At 39.6% G+C, this 21,759-nt stretch overlaps 1 long non-coding RNA gene across 4 annotated transcripts in view; it reads left to right on the top strand.

Moving 5' to 3' along the window:
- The window catches only part of LOC109270823 (uncharacterized), a 678,705-nt gene that overhangs the window by 592,560 nt on the left and 64,386 nt on the right, over positions 1-21,759 (top strand). Inside the window, exon 6 of one of the 4 annotated variants that reach the window (XR_008423527.1) lies at positions 6,728-9,017. The exons of the other annotated variants lie outside the window; for them this stretch is intronic. This is a non-coding gene — a long non-coding RNA (uncharacterized LOC109270823). Of the gene's footprint in view, positions 1-6,727; positions 9,018-21,759 lie in introns of those variants that run through there. 4 annotated transcript variants of the gene reach the window in all.

Raw genomic sequence — 21,759 nt, 5'->3', positions numbered from 1 at the left:
GCTTCCTATTGATAAGAGTTAAATTGACAGAAAGAATCAAGGCAGAGGGTTTCCCCAAAATGGTGGAGGCAGCATACTGTGTATAAAGCCATGAGTATGCACGAAGGTGAAGAGCAAATAGGTGTTTTATTTTATATAAACAAAAGTTATAAAGATACTAGACATTTTCAAACCCTTTAAAAATGATTTTTTTCATCTTCGAGAGAGAGACAGAGACAGAGCACAAGTGGGGGAGGGGCAGAGAGAAAGGGAGACACAGAATCCCAAACAGGCTCTGAGCTGTCAGCACAGACCACGAGATCATGACCCCAGCTGAAGTCGTACATTTAACCGACCAAACCACCCAGGAGCCTCACAGATACTAAACATCTTTAAAGTGCCAGGTTCAGGATGTAGGGCCTCCCAATCAACATACTGGGGGGGGGGGGGGGGTTGAAGGTTGAACAGAGCAATGCTTTACAAATAGCTTTTTGGAAAAAATAGCCTGAAAGCCTGGAGGAACATGGACTGATTGCATGGGACAGAGTTAGAAGAAAGAAACTAGACAGAGATGTCTCATTCTAAGTTCGCTATTTTTCTGCTGGAAAAAAAACCCATCAGCTTCCAATGAACTGCCTTTTATTATGACACAAAAGCCATAAAAGTAGTGATGTATATAAAAGCAGTGCAGGATGTTTTTAGTGGCTTTATGAAATAAAAACAGCAGTAGATAGTTAAAATTGGAATGCCCTGCATCAGGTTATAACCATCTGAGTTTGGAAACTTGGAACAGCAATGTAATCATATTTTTATAGCTCTAGCGTGGTCTTTTCACTCAGATAACTGAACTATGAGTGGGTGAGAAGGGAAAACCCAGCAAATCAATGCCGTTAAATAGCAAAAGAAGAGAGCCTTTGAATTTCAGTGGCCATGCCCATTATGAGTTTGATAATCAGTTTCCTGAAACCAGAAATATGTATACTATGAATAAAGTTAAGATTGATACTTGGGAAATCAAGTTCTTTAACAAAATAATGTCATTGGTAGGAAGCTACCATACCAAGTGCTGTGACATCTGTGACTTCATTGTGTACCTATCACAATTCTGAGAAGGATGGTTTCCACAAATTCCTAGATGTGAACGCTGAGGTTCAGAAGAGCTGACACATTTGCCCATGGTCCCACAGTTGAGGCAGGGTATCCCTGGATCGATCCCAAGATGGATTGTAAGCCTCATGTCTGCCGATGCCATGTGAAAATTTTCACAAACTTCACTCATCTGTGAAGATTCAGTGTCTTTCTGAAGTTGCCACTGTGGCTTTTAGACTGGAATATTTCACTTGGTCACTGTGGCTGTGAAAATCCTGCTCAGGTCTTTTAGAAAAGAATCCTTCTTATTCATTAGCAAAGTTATCTGTCTAGAGTCTTTTGTTTGCTAGGGATGGAAGCAGATCTCTCTAGAGGTTATACAATCAACAGAAGAGTTGTTTGCTCAAGACAAATTATTTGCTTGGTGTAGTATGTTGTTATGGCAGAAATGTGGACATTAATGGATAATACGCTGAATGATTTAGGTGATCAAGATTTTCTTTGATTTTGCCCCCGAGTCCACCCCAGCGTGGGGTTAGTAAAATGGTATACTAAGTTAAAAAAAAAAGTATCATTTTAAGGAATGAAGGAAAGATGAGGCATCTGAATATTTAAGATACTTTCACAACTAACTTGTATTACCCTCATGGCCCAAGGGAGAATATGAGGTCTGGAGTGGTCATGCCATGGTCCATGACAAGCAGCTCACATATTGAAAACTAGGTCAGGCTAACTGTTAAATCTATACTTAAATGGCCTCATTAAACCCTTTCTGTTATAAGTTATTCTAGTTGCACATATTACAAAGAAGGTTTTGACTCAGTAGCATTCAATGCTATTTCTTCATGTGTTATGTAAATAGAGAAAATAACATTTCATGTCAATCACCATTTTGGAGTAACTTCAGGAAGCTATAAGAAATACAGAGGGAAATATGAGAATAGAAGGGTTGAGATTGAAATTATAGGCTCTATGGTCAGTCAGGGTTTGCCTCTTTCCTCCTTGATTTCTGTTTGAATGATAATTTCATCTACTTGTAAGAGGACTGTGAGAATAGAATGACATTATGTGTGTGAGCTGCTCAGCTCTGCGCTTGGTGCCTACCAGAGGTCAAATCACAATAGGTGTAACAGTAATCCCTATATTGTGTTATGGATTGAATACTTATGTTCCAGCATTTGTCCTAAGTGACTTATGCACATTAATTCATTCAGTCCTCACTATCACCCCTTGAGGTGTAGGTATTATCATCTCTTGCGTGAGGGTGAAGTAATGGAGGTACGCAGATGGTCTCACAGCCATTAAGTGGTGGATCCAGTGGTAGGACTCCACAGCCCATAATCATAACTACTATGCTGTATGGACCCTCTAGTAGTTACAGAAGACCACAGTGGGAGAGGAAGTGCCCAGTTCCACAGTGAGAGTCCAAATCTGGAAGCCACTGGAAGCCAAGCCAGGGAATGCTTTGGGGCATACAGGAGGGGCTGCATCCCAATGAAAGCATCAAGCACAGTTTTTAGATGTAGGGTTTAAGATGGGTACAGGGGAAAAGACAGGAAAACATTCAGGTAACAGGCCTATAAAAAGAATAACTTAAACTCTATTACAGATATTTGTTGAGTAACCTCTCAATCATTGGGTTGTGGCCAACCTGACTGCCCATCAACTACACAGCATGATGCTGGTGTAGAGTTCAGATGGATCTGCCTCAGGTTCAGCTCTGCTGCTCATGAGCTGTGGATTCCACTTCTCTGACAGGCAGTCAGTCAGTAAATGCAGTTATCCTACCTCACAATGTTGCCTTGATTCTAAATGAGACGCCATAAATAACATGACAACATAGTGACTGTCTATAGGAGGGTTTCAGTAAGTGTTGGCTGCCAGAAAAGGTCTGTGCCTTGGGTTACAAGTGAGACCTATCAATCATGATTTGCAATTCTTGCTCTGCACAGCTTTTAAGTATCTAGACCCATGTTAAGTTCATCTAGAAGACACATCCTACATTACCTTTGGAGATTTCCTGTATCTCTGTTTTTCTAAAATTCTTACAATTTCTATCATGGAAGAGTGTGTTTAGTTTTTTGGAAGGGCACGTTTTCATGAGAACTGCCTTTAGGTACCTTTGGAAAGGCTCTACGATACCACTTCTCACCTGCTTATGTGACACGAGGCACCCCAGTAGAGTTGCTAGATAAATGCATATGTATTAAATGCATATGTAACTGGGCATCTTGCATGTTAAGTATAAATAACATATTTTGGATATACTTCCAAAATTTGTTGTTTATCTGTAATGCAAATATAACTGGGTATCATATTTTCATTTGCTATGTCTGATAGCCCTACTCTTAAGGTTCAGGGAGCTCCTTAGGGGTGGAATATCAGTTTTAAAATCAGATCTGGGGGGTTCAAATCCTCATTCGGTCACTTATTGGTTGTATAACCTTTCCCTCTGAGGTAAAAAGTCCTTATGTTAACCAGGATAATTACAGATGAAGACACTCAGAGTCACTAAAAAGGTAGGGTGAAATAACATAGGCCAATATGCTTAGTACACCTCCCAGAGCATAATACAAGTGCCACATCTGTTAAAGTAACTTTCTGCGCTGTTAAAGCACTTTACAAACAGTGCTATTCCCTAAAACTGTACAGACTCCTTTTTACTATTTTTTCTCCAGGGCCATACAATGGATAGGTGGCAAATTTGAGATCGTAACTCAAGTGTTCAAATTCCTACTCCAGAGTTTTCTCTGATGTCCCACTCTCTCTCTGGAAGGCTCTCTCACATAAATAGTTGTCCCCAGTTAATGGGAGGAAGATTCAAAATGAAATTTATACCCACAGTTTGCAGTGTGGTCCATTGCCATGGCTTAGAGTCCTTAAGAGCAGGATTCTTCAGGAAAGCATTTTTAGCTTTTAGGATTTTGTTTCTAAGGATGTAAAATTCATTTTAGGAGAAGGAATGCAGGGTATAGTGGTGTTGGAGCCAGGATCAGTCTCACCCAGCATGTGATCTACAATAGCACCAGTCACTACTCATGAACCATGGATACTCTCATGCTTGGTATTTTTTTTTAATGTTTTTGTAACGTTTATTTATTTTTGAGACAGAGAGAGCATGAATGGGGGAGGGGCAGAGAGAGAGGGAGACACAGAATCGGAAGCAGGCTCCAGGCTCTGAGCCATCAGCCCAGAGCCCGACGCGGGGCTCAAACCCACGGACCGCGAGATCGTGACCTGAGCTGAAGTCGGACACTTAACAGACTGAGCCACCCAGGCGCCCCTCATGCTTGGTATTTAATATATGAACTCAAGGTATGTTATGCCTGGTTACAAAGGAGGACATTGAAGGTTGGTGGAGTTATGTGATCTTTTCCCCAATCACACAGCTTGTAAGTAGCAGAGCTAGGATTCAAACTCAAGCATGACTTACACCAAAAGCCATTTTTTAATACTGCCCAAGGCTACTTCTGCTTGCTTTTCTAGTTTTTCTGAGCAACGATAAAGAAACAAAGCATCTGGTTCATGAACCAAGAACATGCCTCTATGGACCTCCCTCCTTACCCTTACCCCCAACCCTTAAAAGGGGAGAAACAGGGACTTGTGAAATTTCCACAGTTCCCTTAGGGACAGCAGCCAGGAATGCTTCATGGCTAGATGCACAATGCCTCAAGTACTCAGAATTTCATTTCCTCAGCCACAAAAGCCATTCATTGCCACCACGGGCCCAATATAGCTGGTCCCTTGTTCTAAGCCTGAGAAATTCTCTCGGTATCTTACTTCTCAGGGAGAAGGGCCATGCCAGGCCCTGGAGGTACTAATGATGGAGAGCAGCAGATTTGAGATGTGCCAGTCTCATTTATAACCATGTTGTGGGCTGGAGAAAGCCGGTCATGCTGATGAATAGTGATTTACCTGCCCAGCTAATAGCTACTTGTTGTAACATGACCTAACCCATGCTCAGAGCACAGGGTGTTCCGATGCAGTCGACAGCAACAGCAGAAAGACCACTTTGCATATAGTCTGAGAGTTAAGTTTCTGGGTCTACCAGTTAAGTGCATCTAGATAACTATCACCATAGATCCTATCATTGTTAACACTTACCCATTACACAGCAAGTTCCGGGCACTAAAGAACAGCTTAAACATCAACAAAATGTAGCCCTGTGTCTCATATACACCCCCCTCCCAAAACAAAATTGGCAAGAGATAGACTGTTAGTGTGAGAAGTGCTCAGAACACAGGGCACACACCAAGAAGGAGATAACTAAGTCTTAATGAGAAATAATGCTTTACTAGACTAGACTCGTTTACTAGACTAGAGGACATGTTCTGCAGAAAGAGAATACCTGTAGAGAGTAATAGCATCAAGATGGTGACATAGGTTGTTCCTGACTTTAGGCCCCCTCCTGAGACAACAATCCATGGCCAAGACCCTACCTCAAAGATCTTAGAACACAGGGTAAGACTGAAGCACTCACCAGCAACACAGAGACTGAGACAGACAACATTAAAAGAATAAGAGAAGAGGCTACACTGACAGCACTGCCCTTCCCCACTGAGAGGGCCCCTCTGAGCCTACAGCTCCTCCAGTGACAAGACAGCCTAAGCTGGACATCCAGCTCCCCGAGCATTGTGGGTTGCTTTTCAGGAAGCCCACTGTGGTCTCACTTTATATGAACTGTGGGGTAATCTGTAGGACTTGAGCACTGGGTATCAGAGAGCACTGGAAAAGGATGGTAAGGCTTACAGCAACCATGCTCAGATCCTGGCCGACTGAGCCCCAACTGCAGTGGCACCTGACTGTAAATCCCAGCCTAAGGCATTGCTCATCTACAGGGCCAACAGTGGCCCAGTCAGATGAGAGAACTCAGAAGGGCACAGGTCTGCCAGATTGAGGACCCCAGTTAACAAGCAATGCTGGCCTTGAAGCCAGTTGATTCTGCCTGGGCAGGGAGGCTAATTCATAGCGGCAGCTACTTCTGAGTTTAGATCCCTTCCCTGCCTTACCAGGAAACATCTGCCCATATGTAGAGCTCTGCCAGTGCCCCTATCTGCCCAGGGAGCTTGGTACACAGTTCGGCCTGATTTTGTCTCCAAAGAGCCTTGCCAGTGCAGGGGCCTATTCTGAGGCCCCACTTGGGTGGGAAATCTAATTTATAGCCTTTCCCACTCTTGAGTACTGCCTCCACCCTGCCTGACCAGGAAGTCTATTCAGAGTTCCAGGGAATCCATGTAGTCTGTCCTGCAATGCTGATTATAGTGGCACCTGAATAGAGAATCCAGCTGTCTGCCCAGGTAATGTGGTGCATATTTCTGCCCAGTTTTGTCCACAGATAAGAGCTTTGGTGTTTGAATGATCCAGGCAGACTAATCTGAAGCCCCAACATTGCAGAGTAAAACATTCAGCCTTCCCAATCAGTAAACCTAACGAGAACCTGTGGGAAGTGGTATAGCCAATCCTCAGCCCTCTACCCAATAGCACTTGAACAAAGAACACAGCCAGTAGTTGCCCCTGTCTGCAGATCAAAGCCAGTGGCCCATTAGGACCAGGGAATTAGGTGCATAGTCCTGCCTAACACAAGCTATTCTAACCTTAGTTCCCCTTCTGCTGCCCTACCCAAGCATCAAAGCTGATTCAAAGCTCTTCTTCCTGTCAGGTATCATGCCCAATCCTGACCATCTAGAAAGCCTGACAGCAGAATCTAAGCAACTGTGGAACCTATGCTGTAGCTGCACTAGGACGTGGAACTATGCCAATAGCCCTATCCAAATGTTCTTAGCCAGTGGCACCCCCATCTCAACCTAGATCTTCAGCAGTGCCTTGCCCAAAAAGACCTGATAGCAACTCCACTGCTTAAGGATGCTACCAGATTACATGTCCAGAAGCCCAAGCTGAGCTGAGTAGCAAAGGGCTATCTCTGTCAAAGCAAACCTGTAAAGTTTGGAGGGAAAGAAAACTTACTCAAATGAACAGATACCAATGTAGGGAATCAAGCATTGTGAAAAACCAGGTTAGCATGATACCAACAAAGGAAATTAATAAAACTGCAATAACTGACCCTAAAAAAAAAAAATGAAGCTCTGTGAATTGTCAAAGAATTTTGAAAATCTCTTTGAAAACCTCTTTAAGAAGTTTAAGGTCTAAGAAAACACAGACCTTAAGAAGTTTAGGTCTAAGAAACAATTCCTAAAAGAATTGAGGAAAACAATGAATGAACAAGAAGCTCAACAAAGAGATAGAAACCATTAGAAAAAAACCAAATCCCTAGAGCTGCAGAATGCAATGGTTGAACTGAAGAATTCATCGGAGAGCTTCAACGTCAGACTTAACTATATAGAAGAAGAAAATCAAAGATCTAGAAGACAGGGCATTTGAAATTTTTCAGAGGCACAAAAAGAAAATAGTATAAAAAAAAAAGCACATGCAAGAGAAGAAAAACTACAGACTTACAAAAAAAAAAAAAACAAAACAAACAAAACAAAACAATGGGACTTCCAGAAGTTAAAGAAAAAATGAACAGAATGTATATTTAAAGCAATAATGACTAAAAATTTTCAGAGCACAGAGAGAGAAATAGACCTTCAGATCCATGAGGCCCAAGAGATCCCAAATAGGTTTAATCTGGATAGGGCAACACTGAGACACACTATAATTAAAGTGCCAAAAGTCAAAGACAAAGAAAGAATTTTGAAAGCCACAAGAAAAAAAGACAAGTTAGATAGAAGGTAACCTCATTAGATCATCATATTTCTCAATAGAATTTTTCATGCCAGAAGCCAGTGGGATGACATATTGAATATATTGAAAGAAAACAAGTTGTCAACCGAAATTATATATCTGGCAAAGCTGTCCTTCAAAAATGGAGGACAGAAAATCCTGGACAAACAAAAGCAGAGGGAATTCATCACCACTAGACCAGCTTTAGAAGAAATGCTGAAGGGAGTACTTTGAGTCAAAAGGATGCTAAGTAACATAGTAAAAACATGAAGGTAGTGTAAAAGTCACTGGTAATGGTAAATATATAGTCAAACTGAGAATCTTTGTTATGGTAATATTGGTGCATAATTCACTTTAAAAGTTAAAAAAAAACACTAAAAATAACCATAACTACAATCTGTTATTGGATACACAATATAAAAATATGTTAATTGCAGTATCAGTAAATTTAAATATGTGGGAGGGAGTGAAATATAAATTTCACAACACTGTTAAAGTTGTTATCAGTTTAAAATGGGGTGTTACAATTTAAGATATTGTATATATCCTCGTGATAACCTCAAAGCAGAAACCTGTAGTAGTCACATAAAAGATCGTGATCAAGAAGGCAAAGCGCACCAATTACAAAAATGATCAAATCACAAAACAAAACAGGATAAGAAGCAAGGAAGAAAAGGATGTAGAAACAGAAAACACTTAACAAAATGGTAATAGTGAGTCCTTGCCTATCAATAATTACTTTAAACACAAATGGATTAAATTCTCCATCAAAAGACACAGAATGGGTTAATGGATTAAAAAACAAGATGTGATTATATGCTGCCAACAAGAGACTTACTTTAAAGACACACATAAACAGTGAAGGAATCAAAAAAGACATTTCAAGCAAAGGGTAACCAAAAACAAGCAGCGATGGCTATCCTTGTATCAGACATAATAGACTTTAAGCCAAAATGGTAAAAAAGAGACAAAGTGGGTCACTATTTAATGATAAAATGGTCAATCCTTCAAAAATATTTATTATTGTTGGGGCACCTGTGTGGCGCAGTTGGTGAAGGGTCAGACTTTGGCTAAGGTCATGATCTCCTAATTTGTGGGTTCAAGCCCTGCATTGGGCTCTCTGCTGTCAGCACAGAGTCTGTTTGGATCCTCTGTCTCCCTCTCTCTCTGTCACTCGCCTGCTTACGCACTCTTGTGCTCTATCTAAATAATAAACATTAAAAAAAGTACTATTGTTTTATCTTCATGAATCCAACATTCAAGCACCAAAATATATGAAGTACTAATAAAACTAGATGAAATAAACACCAATACAGCAATAGTTGGATATGCTAATATCCTACTCTCAAAAATGGATAAATCATCTAGAAAAAAAATCAGTAAAGAAACAGTAAATTTGGACAACACTATGGACAGAATTTTCTCTGTGTAATTGTTAGGTCCCTTTTATCTAACAAGTGCAGAATATACATTCTTAAGCATACACAGAACATTTTCTAGGGTAGATCATATGTTAGACTACAAACAAGTCATAGCAAATGAAAGACAATAGAAACCATACTAACCATACCATCTTCTCTGAACACAATGGCAAGAAACTAGAAATCAGTAACAGGAGGGAAACTGGAAAATTTATAAATACATGGCAGTTAAACTATATTGTTTCTGAACCAACACATCAAAGAATTAAAAGAAATTAAAAAGTATTTTAAGACAAATGAAAACAGGAACACAACATACCAAAACTTATGGGATGCAGCAAAACATTCTAAGAAAGATATTTTTAGCTCTAAATACTACTGTCAAATGAATAGATTTCAAATAACCTAACTTTACGTATCCAGGAACTAGAAAAGAACAAAGTAAATCCAAGCAGAAGGAAAAAAATACGTAAAGATTAAAGCAGAAATAAATGGAGAGAACAGGAAAATAATAGATAAGACTAACAAAACTAAGAGTTGGTTCTTTGAGAAGATAAATAAAATTGACAAATATTTAACTAGACTTACCAAGGAAAAAAGAATGAGGACAAAATTAACAGCAAAAAAAATTGTAAATGGTAAGAGGAGCCATTACAAATGATACCTCACAAACACAAAACATCCTAAGAGGCTACTATGAACATCTATACAACAAACTAGACATCCTAGAAAAAAATGCATCAATTCCTAGAGATTACAAAATAATGAAGACTGAATCAGAAAGAAATAACAAAGCTTAAGAGACCCATTAGTAGCAAGGAGATTGAATCAGTGAGATTATATACATATATTTAAAAAAATACTTTGGGTGCCTGGGTTGCTCAGTCAGTTAAGCATCCAACCGTCTCACAGTTCATGAGATCAAGCCCCGTATCAGGCTCTGTGCTGACATGTGGAGCCTGCTTGGGATTCTTTCTCTCCATTTCTGCCCCTCCCCTGTTCATGCTCTTCTTCTTCTTCTCAAAATAAACATTAAAAAAAAAAAAGCTTAACAAAATTTTAGGACTAGATGGCTTCATAGGTGAATTTTGTTTGGAACCACAAAAGACCCCCAAATGCCAAAGCAATATTGATAAAGAATAAAACTGGAGGTAATCATAATCTTAGATTACAAGATATACTACAGAGCTGTATTAATCAAAACAGTATGATCCTAGTATAGAAATAGACACATAGATCAATGGAACATAATAGCCCACAAATAAACCCACCATTATATGGTCAATTAATCTTCAACAAAAGCAGCAAGAATATGCAATAGGAAAAAGACAGTTGGTTCAACAAATGGTGTTGGGAAGACTAGACAGCAACATGCAAAAGAATGAAATTGGACCACTTTCTCATACCATACACAATAATAAATTCAAAATGTATGAAGGACCTAAATGTAAGACCTGAGACTATATAAATCCTGAAAAAAAGCACAGGCAGTAATTTCTCTGACATCAGCCATAGGAATGTTTTTCTAGATGTGTCTCCAGAAGCAAGTGAAACAAAAGCAAAAAGAAACTATTGGCACTGAATCAAAATAGAATTCTGTACAGCAAAGGAAAAATCAACAGATCCAAAAGACAACCTATTGAAGAGGAGAAGATATTTGTAAATGACATATCTGGTAAACGTTAGTATCCGAAATACATAAAGAACTTATAAAACTCAACACAAAAACCCCCAAAATAATCCAATTAAAAATGGGCAGAAGATATGAACAGACATTTCTCCAAAAAAAAAAAAAAAAAAAAAGACATTCAGATGGCCAACAGATACCTGAAAAGATGCTCAATATCATTCATCATCAGGGAAATGCAAATAAAAACTACAATGGAGGTATCACCTCGCATCTGTCAGAATGGCTAAAATTAAAAATGATAAACAAGTGTTGGTGAGGATGTGGAGAAAAAGGAAACCTTATGCACTGTTGGTGAGAAAGCAAACTGGTGCAGTCACTGTGGTAAGCAGTATGGAAGTTCCTCAACAAGTTAAAAATAGAATTACCATATCCAGTCATTTCACTACTGGGCATTTATCCAAAGAATACACAAACACCAGTTCAAAAAGATATATACATCCCTATGTTGATTGCAGCATTATTTACAATAGCCAAATTATGAAAGCAGCCCAAGTGTCCATCAATAGATGAATGGATAAAGAAGATATGGTGTGTATGTGTGTACACACACACACACACACACACACACACACACAATGGATTATTCAGCCATAAGGGATGACATCTTGCCATTTACAACAACATAGATGGACTTAGAGAATATGCTAACTGAAATAAGTCAATTAGAGAAAGACAAATACCATATGATTTCACTTATGGGTGCAATGTAAGGAACAAAACAAATGAATAAAAAAAAGAGACAAACCAAAAAACAGACTGATGGTTACCAGCAGGGAGGTGGGTGGGGGCATGGGTAAAGTAAGTGAAGGGGATTAAGCATACAATTAATATGATGAGCGCTGGGTAATATATAGAAATGTTGAATCATTATATTGTCCACCCAAAACCAATAAAACATTGTATGCTAACTATACTGGAAGTAAAATAAAACTTAAAAATAAGTAAAAGGATTATACCCCATGATCAAGTAGGATTCATCCCTGGGAATAAAGGATGTTTCAACATATGGGAATAAATGGAATAACTAACATTAATAGAATTGAAGACAAAAAAATCATAGGATCAAGTCAATAGGTGAAGAAAACGCATTTCACAAAATACAACATTCTTTCGTGATAAACTCTAAACAAATTAGGCATAGAAATAACATACTTCTACATAATAAAGGCCATACATGACAAGCCCACAACTAAAATCTACTCAGTGGGCAAAGTTTTAAAGCCTTTCCTTTATTTACCCAGTGTTGAAAATTTTTTATTTCATTTGTTTTAATCTGTATTTATTTTTGAGAGAGATAAAGAGGAGAGATAGAGTGTGTGCACGAGTGGGGGAGGGGCAGAGAGAGAGGGAGACACAGAATTCAAAGCAGGCTCCAGGCTACAAGATGCCAACACAGAGCCCAATGTGGGGCTCAAACTCATGGACAGCAAGATCATGATCTGAGCCCAAGTCGGACACTCAACCAACTGATGAGCCACTCAGGCACACCTCAGTGGTGGAAGTTTTACAGTTTTTCCTCTATTATCAAGAACAAGACTACACTAAAAAACAAAACAATGACAACCAAAGAAACAAAACAAGGGTGCCCACTTCTGTTCAACACAGTACTGAAGAAATAATGACATCAGAATTAGAAAGAAGTAAAATTGTCTCCATTATATAGTTTTATATATAGAAAATACCACTGTTAAATGTAATGAACAAATTCAGTAAATTTTCAGGATACAAAGTTAACACACAGAAATCAGTGTTTTTACACATTTATAGTGAACTACCTGAAGGAGAAATACATCTCTTTTACAATAGTATCTAAAACAGTAAAATACTTAGAAATTATCTTGAAGTGAAAGATCTCTACACTGAAAACTATGAAGCAGTGATTAATGAAATTGAAAATGACATGAATACATGCAAAGAGATGGTGTTCATGGATTGGAAAAATTATATTGTTAAAATGTCCATACTACCCAAATCCATCTATACATTCAGTGTAATCCTTAACAAGATTCCACTGTTTGTCATTTTTCCCACAGAAATGGAAAAAATAAAAATTTGAACCACCACACAAAGGACCTTTAACAGCCACATCCATCTTGAGAAAGAAGTCAAAATTGTGGATGCTGGAGGCATCACACTTTTGATTTAAAGCTATATTATAAAGCTAAGCAATCAAAACAGCATGGTGCTGGCATAAAAATCAACACATAGACCAATGGAGCAGAATCAAGAGCCGAGATATAAACCTTTGCCTATACAGTTAGTTACTATTTGACAAGGGAGTCACAAGTATTCTAAATAGAAAAGACCATCTCTGCATTAAATGGTGCTGGGAAAGTTGGATATTCACATGTAGAATAATGAAACTATATCCTCATCTTCCACCACTCACAAACGGTAGCTCAAAATAGAGTGAAGACTTAAATGTAAGAAGTGAAACCATAAAACTCTTAAAAGAAAATCTAGGGGAAAATTCTTGACATGGATCTTGGCAACGATTTTTGGATAGATTACTAAAAGCACAAGAAACAACAGAAAATAACTTGGACTGCATCAAACTTGAGAGCTTCTCCCCAGCAAAAGAAAGAGTCAACAAAATGAAAAGGAAATGTGAGAAAATATTTGCAATCATCTGTCACGGTAAGAGGTTAGTATCCAAAATATATAAAGAATTACAGCTCAGTAGTAAAAACAACAACAGCAGCAACAACAACAACAAAATCCAATTTAAAACCAGGCAAGGGATCTGAACAGATCTTTTTCCAATGAAGATATCTGAATAGCCAAAAGGTACCTGAAAAGTTATCCGTCATCATTAGGGAAAGGCAAAACAAAATCTCAATGAGATATCACCTCATGCCTGTTAGAATGGCTATCATTAAAAAGACAACAGGTAACAAATGCTGGTGAGGCTCTGGAGAAAAGGAAACCATTGTGCACTGTTGGTGAGAATGTAAATTGATATAGCCTCTATGGAAAATAGTATGGAGGCTCCTCCAATAGTTAAAAATATAAAAATAGTGTCAGCAATTCCACTCCTGGGTATATAGCCAAAGGGAACAAAATCACTATGTTGAAGAGATATTTGCACTGCTGTATCTATTGCAACATTATTTACAATAGTCAAGACATGGAAATAACCTAAGTGTCCACTGACAGGTGAATGGATAAAATATATATGGCATATATATGCAATGGAATATCATTCAGCCATAAAAAAGGAAATCCTGCTGATCGAATCAAATTGAATCAAATCCAATTCAATCCAGTCCAATCTGGATAGATTTTGAGGGCATTGTGTTAAGTTAAATAAGTCACACAGAGAAAAACATACTGTATGGCCTCATTATAAGTGGAATGTAAAAAAAATCATAGAAAAAAAGATCACATCTGTGGTTAGAGGCAGGGGGTCAGGATGGAGGAATTGGGTACATATGTTCAAAACATACAAATTTCTACTTACAAGATGAGTAAGTGTTGGTGATGTACCATATAGTAACTATAGTTCACAAAGCTGTATGGTCTATTTGAAAGTTACTAAGAATAATCCTTAAAGTTCTCATCACAATGAAAAAAATCATTTTGTAAGTATATGAGGTAATAAATGTTAACTTATTCTGGTAATCACTTCACAATACGTATGTATGTCAAGTCATTAGGCTATACACCTTAAACTTACATGGTACTGAATGTAAATTATATATAAAACGGTGGGGGGGGGGATACATGCAAATATCCCTGGTTGAAAGAAACATTTTCAAACCTTTTCACATTCAAGCCTCTCCTGATGGCGGGAGCCCCAACCTTTTTTGTATCAGACATAAATACATATGCACACTTCACATTATACATCTAATTTTTCAGTTTTGGCACAATAACTTATTTGTGTAATTTAATCCATATTTATATAAGATTGTATGAATTGAGTTATGGATTGTTTTATGGATTGAGTTTGTGGATTTTAATTAAGTGTTTATTCATTTTGCATTCTCACTTTTCTTTTCAAAAATATAATCTGATACATCTGTTTTCCAGACCTCAAACACTTTTGCTGGCTCTTGACAATATCATTGGTCCTGAGCATCCTGTCTATAGTGCTGAGAGGACACATCTGCTCTAGAGGACATTTTCAGGGAGTTGCATGGAGTTCTTTGCCCAAAGAACAGACAGCTAGTGAGGGCAAGGAAAAGAGCGATTTCTTGAAAGATGAAGGGAGGTAGGCAAGGATCAGGATAGTCAGGGGATTGTATGTCAAACTGAGACCTTTGGTCCAAAAGAAAAGGACAGCCATGGAAGATTTTTGAAGCAGAGAACGATAAACATAGTTGCAGTTTAGAAAAATAATACTGGTTGGTGGCTTGGAGGATGCACTGGAGATAGGGGGTGGTGAAGAGGCTGCTGTACGTCTCCAATTCAGGGAGTGACAGGGAGATGGAAATCAAGGGAAGTCCTGAGGACGAGAGAAGAGGTAGGTCCACAGAGCAGGATTTGGGCCATGCTGGGTAGGGGACTGTTGGTATCAGCATTTATGTGAGGTATGGAAACCTCTGTAACAGCCACATTGCAGGGATTCCTTCTCCTTCCCAGGCTGTAACCAGAGGCTGAAGGTATCTATTAGCACCATGGACCTTTTCTTTTGGAGGAAGGAAAATGGGAGAGCCAGGAATCTGACCTATGGCCCTGGCTGGTCAGAGGCCTGCAGAATGTGTTTGTTAAAATGTCAGCAGCCATTGCGTCCGTGGGAAACATCTTTCTTTCTCAGCCCCTGGCATGTGCGTACCCCAGGAGGGAGCCCAAGGGTCATGGTGATGCCAGAGTCCTTGTTGTTCCTGAGTCTGAAATATGGAGGTGGGAAACTCTAGAACTGATGAACACAAACAGCATGAAATGAGCGCAGCAGATGCATGAACAGAGAGAGCATCATGTTCTCAGACAAGAGGTCTGTCATCCATGTTAAATGGCAGAGGTAACCACGAGGGATGATATTGACACCAGCTAATATATATTCCCCTTTTGCTACGTACGTGGCATTGTGCTAAGCACTTTATATGTGATTTCTCATTAAGTTGCCACGACTTCATAAGGTGGGTTCAGGGAGGGTGGGGAATAGGTCAGGGATAGACAGAGCTAGGGTTCTTACCCAGCTGCCAGTTCTAGCACTCACTCTCATGAACTTTTCCACAACTCTTGTTCTTTTGATTCATCTAACTCAGTGGTTCTCAACCAGTGACGATTTTTCACGCTGCCCTCCCCCCCGCCTTCCCAACAGTGGAAATTTGGAAAGATCAGAGACATTTTTGATTGCCACAACTAGGGGAAGGGTGTTGCTACTGCTATCCAGTAGGTAGAGGCAGTGATGCTACTCAGCCCCTTACAATGCACAGAACAGCCCCTAAAAGAAAGAATTATTCAGCCTAAAATTCACTAGTTGAGATACCCTGATCCCGTGACTGGGGCAAGATAAATATCCCAACAATATATATAAACAGTTTTGGAATGAAAAAAGCTTATTCCAACACCTTCCTCTCTTCATTCAGTGTTTATTCATTTGTTTCCTCATTCAAGAAATTGCAACCCTCTCCTCAAGGTTTTAATACCTTCCCTGATACAAACAGGTGGCTCTTCTTGGCTTAGTGTACCTTCTAATTGGAAAGAAAAAAATCACACCCCGTTGTTTTCACCTGGTTGATAACCAAACAGGAAGAGATGATGTTCTCTCTGAAAATAATTATGTGTATGTTGGTACTTTAAAATACATTACAGTTTGGGGTGTTAGTTGGGAAGTGTAAGGATAGTGTTGATCCCAAAGCACCATGTGTGAGTTTGTGTGTGAGTGTGTGTGTGAGTGTGTGTGTGTGTGTGTGTGTGTGTGTGTGTGTGTGTGTATGTGTGGTAGACATCCTAAGGAAATCAGTCTGATCCCAGAGAAAACAATTAGAACCATGTGGTTTTTCATTCACCACTGTTTTCAGAAGCACTGCCAAAACATTTGCGATAAAGACAAAGGGGTCATTCATGGCTAGCAGCCCACACTGGAGGAAAGCTGAGTCCCCTGGATGGAGAAGGGCAGGCAGCCTTCTGGCTCCCACTGTTAGGGCTTTATTAGCGGGGCAAACAGAATTTAGAGAATCAATGAGGAGGCCAAACACTGCTGCTGGTCAAAGAGGATTCCCTCAAGATAGACCCCCTCCATGCCTCAGGAGAGCTTGGCATACAAGGATCCCCTACCTAATTAGTGTCCTTCTAAATGTGTAAAGACAGAAACCCACGAAGAATTTCTGTGACTATTTAATTATGGTTGGGTCTCTTTTGTCTTAAAGCAGACTACAGTCTGCTAGTCCAATGCAATACCAAGGGGAAGCTTTACAAAGTCTCCTAATGAGTTGGCTTCCCTGTGTTTCTGTCATTCCCCGAGGGTGAGAGAATTATCTGTCCCAAAACTGACCAAAGCAACCTATTCAACTGTAGGAACCTCTAGAGGTAATGAGACTCACATCAGCAGAGCAATTCAAACCTGGGCAGGCAGAAAGCCTGTTGGCATGGAAATACAGAATTCAAGAATGAAATTCAGAAAGAGAGAAGAGGATTCCACTAGATTTAATGTGCTTTCAAGATTGGGGTTTTAAGCTTATAAACAAACAAATCCTATGTATAAACAATGCCTGGTAGAGTGTAGGAGCTTAATGTTTACCAAATGATCAATTAATTAAAGGGACCAATGAAAGAATAATTTTGTAGTCCCTCGGCCCAGGGATACTTGATGGTTAAGCATAAATTCCCTATACTAATGCAAAGATTCTTCCATGAATTTAAGTTAAGAATCAAATCTTCATTTTAAGTTGGTCTTTGGTCATAAAAAGAATCCTTGGCTTCACGGGACCAATGGCCTTTCTTTCATCTCTTTTATATACTCTTGTTTTATACACTTTAAACTTCAGGGAAGATATTTGGGAAACAGTAATTTTGAGATCTTAGGAAAAAACAGCCCAAACCCAAGAAAACTATTCTTTCCCTTGGAGAAGATTACTGGGTAAGTCCTGAGTTGTAACAACTTGCATAGAAAGCTGAATATAAAATCCTAAACAAAGGGCAGTCAAACCCAGGGCAGCATTTAAGGCAAGGAAATTTCCTTCCCTTTTTATTTAAGGCAAAGTGGCTCAGCAGGATGTATGGAAAGTGAAGTTGAATGATGTGAGGTTCAGAGGTTTGCATATGTTCTCCTGTTCTGCCAATGACTTGGAAGGTGGCCTTGAGGAATGACTTCCTCTCTGAACCTCCATTTCCTCTTCTGCAGAATGGAAATGGTACTATCTGCCTAACATAACATTTTTGAATACCACATAAGAGATTACCCATGAATGCTATTTAAGGATTATATAACTCTATAAACTATTTTATTGTGTTCTTTTTATGCTTATTTCAACATCCAACAACCAGCAGCTTTTCAGCTTGCAAAGTACCTCTGCTATAACACCTCACTATAGAAATCCTGTCACTTTTCTATTAACTTCTTGAATTTGAATAAAATTATATAGTAATAAAATTTTCATTAACTATCAAAATATCTGTATGGTAATGTTTCATTTATAGCTATAGTCAAAATAGCAACGAAATGGGTGAAAAGGCTATGGACCAAGAGAGAGGGAACATGAGAATTGACATATTCTTTTTTTCTTCTTTTTTTTTCCCTTCACTTTTTTCTCTCTCCCTCACTTCCTTTCTTTCTGTGTTTACATGACCACCATATGTCTCATGATACAAAGTAAATGAGACTGATTCCCTCATGTCAAGGACTTCAAAATTTACTGGTGGTCAAAGTCATCAAGATGAAATGGAATTCAAACAGAGTATCAAATACATCCCCAAGATGCTGGGGTGAAGTGAGATGTCTAGGGAGGCTTCTTGGAGAAAGAAATGCCTACTTTTGATTTTAAAGGGTAAGTAGGAATTTTGGAGGAAAGAAAGGGTGAGAATTCAGGCCAACAAAACCTCTCATGTTTCCATAAAATTAAAGGGAAAAGTGTTTGTAAGCATCTGCTAGGAAATAAGACAAAAAATACAGAGAGAGATGCCTCATTTGGAAGGGTTTTCCCAGCCATGAGGTGTTTTGATTTCATTCTAAGGAACCACACAAGACCTTAAAATCAGGGGAGTGATGTGATTCAATTGTTATTTTGATTTGAAAAATCATTCTGTCATCTACTGGAGATAGGATAGGAAGGGAGAGACTAGAGGCAGGAAGAGTAATTTGGGGGCTGTTGCAATGTCCTTAGTGAAGGTCACTGGCCAAGATGCAGACCAAGAAAGGGAGGAAAGAGACAAAGAGGGCATCTGAGTACTTCAGTGGTGGCACATTAGACAAGACCAAATGAAGGGCTATATACAGGGTCAAGGGAGAGCAGAGGGCTTCTTTGTTCTGCTATACATCAAGCTTTGACCTCAAGCAAATCATTCTGCCTCTTTTAACATTATTTTGCTAAAGTAGAAAACAACATGTTTACGCAGTTCACTTTAGACAGCAATTTTGTTTAGGGACCATATGTCTCCATCTGTGGGAGAACATTCCAGGTAAAGGGATAATTAGTTTGTTGGTTTGTTTTTACAGATGAGACATTTTAAGAAGATGAACTTGGGTATCTTCCTTTTCTTGCTTTCTATGTACAGAAGCAAGCATTTCCATCATCTTATGTAGATCACAGCCAGTCAAATAAAAAAGGGTTTTAATGGGCCAGTCAGCCTGAAAGCTTGTACACTTACTACAGTAAAAATTTTGTCATTCCTCACTGGATTCCACATTGGACAATTCACATAATGTGCAATAATATCTTGGTTGGAACCCACAATATTATGATGTGGCTTTTCAACACCTAACTTACCAGAATTGATACCTTGAATTCTTTCCTTTTCCTTTCTTTTCCTGCCCCCCTACCCCCAACCTCATGCACACTTACCTGCATGACTTCATCCACTACTGTGATGTTTTATCACCTATACTTTGAACAGGTATCGTTTCAGACAGATTAGAAACAGCTGTAGCTTACTGGAGTATATTTGCATCTTCCTGTGGGTCTTGATTCCAGAGAAGACCTTTCTTTTGAATGTACAATTCATTGTCATTTTTCTATATAATCCCTTCCCAGCCACCTGCCTCTACCATAGTCACTTTCATTTGACCTCATCCAAGAACCCATCTTGGGGATGTTTGGTGTGGAGTTAGTTCCATATTCTTCTGGTCTTATCTTTACAAAAATTAATGTTGTTAAGAGAAGGGACTATCAAAGCTTATGGAAAGGTCTCCCTTTGGAGAAACCAAATGATTCTTTCCAGCGTCAAACCCAAAGCCTTATCTTACCTTAGAAATATGGGCCACTGTCTCTCCCAACTCTTTGGACTCTCACTGTGTGATTTAGAGCATGTTAATAACTGAACCAAAATTTCCTCATTTAGGAAATGGAAATAATGTCTATCTTGCAGACATGTTTGCAGATTCAATCCCTAATATAGGGCCTGGCAGTCACATGTAAAAGATTAGGATCTGCTGTAGTAATAATCAAATCCTGCTTCTCAGTGGCTTAAAACAACAAAGAACTATTTCTTGTGCATGCTACATGGCTAATTAAGTGTGAGAGGGGGCTCTGCTATCTGTAGTCCTGCAAGGATCTGATCCAGTGGGGACGCCACCATCTTAGGATATTAACATCTCAATACCAGGCTTCAGGATGACTCTTAATTCATAGTCCCATTTCATTAGATAAAGCGAGTCACATGGCCATATTGAACTTCAAAGGTATGGGCAAGTATAATCTTTACATGTCTTTGGATGGATAGGAGAACTAGAAACTCTGGTGTGTGAGGAGTGACATCACCATCACTGGCTTCCTTCTCATTCACAAGAAGAGTAACAACTATTCATGGACAAGGCACCACTGTGAAAACTCTAGAACACAGGGTGAGGCAGAAGCAGATCTCCTGTTCCACTGACACTGGGATGAACTGAGATGAACTGCATTGGAAGGGTAAAGGACTCCCCCTGACTCTACACTTTCTTCAGGAGGAAAAAAGAGAGCCCAGGTAGACATCCAGCCCCACCCCCAACATTGTGAGTTGCTTTTCGGTAGGCCTACTTGGGTCTCCATGGGTATTATGGAGGAAATATCAAGGGTCTGACCACTGAGAATTGGATTGTGAGGAAGAGGAGGGAGGGGCTTGTAGCAACCAGTGTTCACATGTTGGCAGAATGAGTTCCTACTCACAGCACCCAAGTAGAAATTCTAATTAGTCATTTTGCTTATCTACAGAGCCAAGCTGGTGGCATAGACTGACCAGGGAACTTGGCAGGGCACAGGTTTGGGATCTCCAACAAAGATCTTTGCCATCACTGCAGCCTGGTCTATCCCTCTGCCCAGGCAGGGGAGCTAAGTCATAACCCTATCTATTGTTGAGCATAGCTCCTAGACCCACCCAACCAGGAAGTCTGGCTCGAGCAATTAGGAAGCTACTTAGCCCAGCAACACTAGAGCTAAGAGCTTGGTGAGAAGCACTGACCATCTGTAGAGCAAAGTCAGTGACCCTGTTTGACAGGGAACTTGAGGCATGGCTCAGCTTAAGTCCCCAAAGAGCACTGCCAGCTTTGGAGGAGGTTCTGCCAGTGTGCCTAGGCAGGGGAGCTAATTTATAGTCCCACTCCCTGCTGGGTATAGCTCCTGACCCTGCCTGGCCAGAAAGCCTGACCTGAGACCTGGGAAACTGCTTGGTCCAGTAACACTCGAGCTATCACCTTGGCCAGCAGGTCTGCCTGTCTGCACACCAACCCAGTGACCCAGTTTGGCCAGAGAGCCTGATACACAGCTCTGCCTGACTTGC

Source organism: Panthera pardus, unplaced genomic scaffold (assembly GCF_024362965.1).
Source record: "Panthera pardus isolate Hobbes unplaced genomic scaffold, ASM2436296v1 HiC_scaffold_19, whole genome shotgun sequence".
Taxonomy (NCBI): domain Eukaryota; kingdom Metazoa; phylum Chordata; class Mammalia; order Carnivora; family Felidae; genus Panthera; species Panthera pardus.
Note: the sequence above shows the minus strand (reverse complement) of the source record. Positions and strands in the feature narration are given on the sequence as shown.